This window comes from Fulmarus glacialis, unplaced genomic scaffold (genome assembly GCF_000690835.1).
Source record: "Fulmarus glacialis isolate BGI_N327 unplaced genomic scaffold, ASM69083v1 scaffold7042, whole genome shotgun sequence".
In the NCBI taxonomy this organism is placed as follows: Eukaryota; Metazoa; Chordata; class Aves; order Procellariiformes; family Procellariidae; genus Fulmarus; species Fulmarus glacialis.
The window spans coordinates 5,927-11,822 of record NW_009199689.1 but is presented as its reverse complement, the minus strand read 5'-3'; positions in this window follow the sequence as shown (position 1 = coordinate 11,822).

Sequence of the window (5,896 nt, the reverse complement as noted above, 5' to 3'; positions counted from 1 at the left end):
GCGCCAGCTTCGGCACCGGAGCGGGGAAAAGCCGCCGTGCCTTGCGGGCTCCCTGCGGCGCGCCGAAGGGCGCTTACAAACGGTGCCACGGGGGAGGAGAGACAAGCGGCGTCGGCTGGTGTAGATACGTGTTGAATGTTCCACGTAGTGAAGGTAAAAGACTCCCTTAACTCCCACGTCAGATGCTTTCGCTCCGTTACACGCCACATTGTGGTGTGCTGGCAGCGTCTGTTCTGAAAGCGAGTGTCGTGGTGATTTAGGTAGGTGATCTTTCAGTTACAGTCAAACAGCTAACCTGTATGCTCTGCGAGGACCAAACCGTGTGGAAATGAAGTTTTTGGTGAATGTTGTACAATAAAACGGTTTTGTTCCTCCAGCCTTCTGTACCTATCTCTTGTAAGAGAGATGTGGTATCAGAGCTGTGTTGTTGCAGAGCTAATGCGTGAAACAGCAGTTCTTAATAGCGTTCAGAAATGTAAGAAATAGATATTTTTCCTTTTTTTTTTTTTTTTTAAAAAAAAGCCTATTTTGTTCTTTGGTTAGCAGTTTGGGCCATATGTCCTAATGGGGTATACAAATGTTATAGACATCTTAACTCTAATTGGTTTATGTTTCAGTTTCATCTGTAGTAAGTTAGATGACAACGACAGAGAAACAGAATCTGCATTATATAATCGGTTCACTTCCTAAATTCTTCTGTAGATGGATTGTATATTGCTTTGGGTTTTAAAGAGGAAGTGGAGAAGCACCACGACTTTCTTCTTCGATTATAGCTTTAAGACAAACCTCTATCTGGATTTTTACGATGCTGTTCATAATTCAATCTAAGATGGTAGTCATGCTGTAAAGAAAATATTACTTAAAGAAAACATAACTTGCTATACTAAAATGCAGTGTTAATTGCCCATATTCTTATTGAATAAGATGGAGAACCTTTGATGTGGAAACAGTGAAATAAGCTTAAGTTACCCATGGTGGTTCTTGTGTTCTTGAAAAGCTGCAGCAGGCTTTAATAATTTAAAGCTTTCTTACGTAACACATCCAATTTAGATGTTGAAGGAAACTTTACCTTGATTTGAGCTTTGAACTTTTCCCTTTTAATACCTCTGATCAATCAACAGTTTTCACTTAATATCAGTCATGAAATTAAGGTCTAAAAGCTTTGTGTAAAAACAAGGCAATAGACTTCCATACAAAACCTTAAGGATGCAAGTGATGGTGTCCTACCTTTTGTTTAAAAAAAGATAAATCCTTTCTGTCCAAGGGAATAGGTGGGGATCCAGGGTTCTTGATCCATAACTCATAGGCAAGTCCTGGTACGGGTAAAGGAGTTAATTTGTCTGAACGTTGTGGTCTAAGTTGACAAAGAAGTGCAAGGTATGATTTGGCTACTGTTACTTAGTATTCTTATCATGGATTGACAGAAGTTAGGCATTTTCTGATTGCTCTGATGCTGCTGTTCTGCAATATACTAGTGTTATTGTGTGAATTAATCATCTTGTGATCTGGTTTATATGAAGATCAGGCATGTAATGAATCACAGCAGCTAGCTGAACAGTAGAACAGCCCTAATTTGTAAGACAGAGTCTGAAATATAGCTCTTTTTTTTTTTTTTTACTGTGTGAACCATAGTCTTTGGTCTCTCCAAAATTCTGGGGAGTCATCTCCTGGAAACTCTTGCATTCACACAGTTGCTCCTAATCGCAAATAAAGATGGAAATCTGATTTGTATGCTGAAATGAATTTAAAAGTTTCTTTCTGTTTTCATAATGTTAGTAAAATTGTAACCTAGGCTTTTAATTTTAACTTTCTTTTGTTTTTCTGAAGCATACTGTTCTATGAAAGATACCAGAAGCAAATTTTTAATGTATTTTGCTGTAAGAGGCATGAACATATCTGTGGGTAGCTTTATGGATGATATGCAAAAAAACCTGATAGTGCCATTTGGCACCTGCACTATGGAGAATATAATATTACTTTTTTGAAGCTGGGATTTTTTCGCAAGGCTTTATTGTTACTTGCAAGTTGAAGATAGTGCCTTAATGAAGTAGTTTGTCTGTTTTCTTGAGTGCATCACTTTGGTTGCCAAAACCTGTTGTTTTTAGTGGAAGTTTTGCTTAACAAAGATGTGTGAAATATATGTGAAAAGTTGTCCTGAAAACTTGATATCCAGTGCTGTTACTTTACAACAGTTAAACTTAATTTTACCTTTGTGAGGTGAATGAGTTAGTGAAGGTGATGAAGTATCGTGGTTAAAAAAAAAAAAGTACCCATGTCCTAGATATTGTAAGACCTAAACATTTTTGTATCTTGAGCTAGAAGAGTTCAGAGATGAGTCAGGTGTATTGTTTGAGGGATTGCCTGAATAAGAGAATAGGAAGCTGAGGGCACCTTTCTGTATTATGCTTTTTTGCTTCTGGCAAATTTTATTGGATAGGGGAAAAAACTACCAGTAAACACTACAGCCCTCTTGCTTAATTCCCCAAAATCTACTACTGTGTCTTGCACATCATAGCCTTGCTCCTTTATCCCTTGAAACTTGCATCTTGTGGAACCAAGAGTCCTGATTGTTCTTCTGGTGAAGTTCCACTTTCTTATGAAATTTTTGTTTTGAAAATTGTGTTTTCCATGGGAGAAGAGTTTTATAATGTCACAGGAGAAGGATCTGGAGCTGCTTCTTCAGCATAATGCTGCTGTTGCGGGCCTGATACTATTTTTCCTTTTTAAATATGTAAAACAAAGATATACGATTAAATAAATAAAGTATCGATAATATAAAATTATTAATTACTCATAATGAGATGTGGGCTTGGGGGGGGGGGTTATAGCACCTCACAAGTTTTAACTGCTGTAATATCCTTTGTTGGCATCCTTTGAAAGACAGTATTTCAACATATGATTTCCAACCAAAAATTCTTTGGCTGAAGGTGGTGTTCTATGCTAAACTGTCTGGTTGAAGTAGTTCTGCAGGATGTTAGCAAATAGTGATTCATAGGGTTTTATGCAATTCCAGAAATAAAGGCTTTGTGCAATTTTCTTACTTCAGAAAGACAACAGATACAAAAAAGACTGTTTTGATAGGTACTGAATGGTACAGACTTCTAAAAGTTAAGTGGATAGGGTGTACTTAATTCTCTGTTCACGTTTTGTATATAGTATTAATATCTGAGCTCTTGGGAACCAGCTTATCTTAAGTCTTGTCAAGCTGTGTAGTTTCAGTGTCTCATTTATGTTGCCAGCTTGATTTACCCTCACTGTGGGCTTTCCAGGCTGCAGCACCCAAGGAAGAGAGACTTTTTAAAGGGAATACAAAACTGTCAAACTGAAAGTCTGAGCCTGAGAAATTACCCAAGTAATTGTGTTCAACACAAGAGGTTAATCTATTATTAAATCAGATTGAGGTACGAGAAGTATGCTGCTGATAACTTCTACGACATGATATGTGTCATAATGTAGGCCTCGTATCAGTTGAACAGACATGACCTGTCATTAATTGGTAGTGGAGCTTCGTGCTAGGCGTTCCATCCAACCACTGTTGTAATACTTTTAAAAAAAAAAAAGTACAGTGCCATGGAAAACATGGACTAATACTTGAGTGAAAACTTTTTTTTCTCCTCTTTGAGTTTAGTAGTTTTGAAGGAGTTTTTTGTGGTAGTAGATTTAAAGGGTGTTTTCCAAATGTATTGAAGTGCATTATATCTGAAAGATACTACTGGCTTTGGAAGATTAGCTTACATCAGAGTGGTCATTCTCTCATCGCATACTGTTATCAATCCATTCTAGAAATGTATGTATCTCTTTAAGTGTACTTGGAAACCTGGCTGGTTTCTGAGTTTTTAAAATTACTATAATGCTTCTCTGAGAAGAACATGAGCTACTTGGAGACAAAGCAAAAACGTGTATCTCCAAGATGACAACAGTATGATCTATTTTTCTTTGAGATCACTTATAAGGAAGTGTTTTCACTTACAGGAATGAAGTGGTCATTGACATCTCCTCATCCCACTGATGTTAAATCTCATCTACAATGTCTTCATATAGTTACAGTCTTTATTCCTTTATGCATAGATAACTGGAGAGTGAGACATGGGCAAGGATATTCCAATTCTGTTTCCTCTCCTCCTGGTATGGATTGTTGCTGAAGATGCTGAATTAGTTTTCCTGTTAGGAAAACTTGGAAATTCTACTGTAACCCACTTGAGTTGGAAGGCATGAAGAATTGTAAGTGGCAAGAGTAGGAAGAGGACTGAAGCATTTTTAATGTTTCTTTTTCCACTAGAGAGCAGCAAAAACCTGTATTCCTAGAGGCTTTGGCTATTCAGCTGATGAGGCGTTGTTTTCTGCTTTTAAGGGAGGGGGAGAGTAGCTTCAGAAAGAAGTAGCAATCTATTTGTGCCGAGGAAACCATTCAGTTGTGTTTGACAGTGTACTGTGTCTTGGCAGGAGACTAGAAGATAGCATCAAATCTCCACAAGGGATGGAGCATCAAACTGGAACAAAAATATAAACTGTATCAAATTGCACTCATTGGGAATTCTGTAGCAAAAGAGAGGTGGGAACAAAATGCATGAGGGAGATAAGACACCATATGCTTTATTTAGTCATAGTGGTACCAGTGTGTCTCTACAACTTCACAAAATCAGGAAGATGACTAAGCATAACAAGGTCAACCCAAACCTCATTTTTCACTTCAAGTAACTTGGCCTCTGTACAGTGACTCAATGTAAATATATCTTACTGAATATCTGTCTCTTACTGTAGGCATTCAGATGCATGTGCAGTTATGATGAGCCAAGAATATTATTTAAATAGGAAAAAAAGTCATGGATGAAGCAAGTGAGATAAAGACCTGCTTGTTAAGAAAGTTGAAAGAAATATCAATGTGTAACTATTTTAGGAAACGCTTAATGGTTTTAATGGGTTAAAAAATCTGTTCAAGTGTAAATTACCAAAGGCACACCAACAGGAAAATAACTGTTAAATGTTCTCATAGTTAAACTCTGAATAATAAGACTTTCCTTCCTTCTCTGATGGGGGAGGAGAATTGCATCTTCAAAAAGTGGTACTGTTAAGAAGCTTTACCTTCCCGTGTGCCGATTCTCATTTTGTATACCTCCTAATTATTTTTTCAATAATCTTCATATTAAACAAACAATTTTGCAGTCCCATTCATGTTTTTTCTCCCTTTTTCTGACTGGTCTATGGGCTGGTGACTCTCTCTGAAACATAGGTTATCTTTCTGTAGCGGGTCTTAAAAACTTATCATATCTTTTCTGTAATAGTAGAGGATGATTGGCAATAATTTGTTTTGATTCAAAATCTTGGGGGAAGGAGGTGTTTTCAGAGAGAGGGATACAACTCGAAATCAAGACTTTGAGATAGAATATGTATATGAGATCAGATCGCCATTTATTAAAATCCATGATATCCAAGGATAGAGAGTGGTGTAAAATTTGAGGCAGTTCAGGTGGTTATCTTAAATTCTTGAATTTAAGTGAAACACCAAGTTTCAGATTTTGGGGCATCTTTTGCTTTGCCACCTATTAATCCTCACACCTTTGGTGTGAGATTTTGTATGTATCCTTGAAAGAGGCTTGTTTATGGCTCAGTGCATTTTTGTGTTTTGGGCATGAATGTTTAAAATACAGAAATTTAGACAAATTTAAAATCTTAATCTTACTGCACGCATGTACACAAGTTCTATGCTAGCTTTTGCTCTCCACAGATGAACAAGTGGAGTCAGAGTGTATTGATAATTTTGTTGTTGCTACTGCACTGTTTTCTGTATGGCTTTGGTCCTGTAAATGCAGGAAGGAATGGAGAAAGAAATTTGAAGTAGTAGTCTTCCTTCTCCAAGAACTTCTGCAATTTAAATAATGAAACCTGATCATCTTAG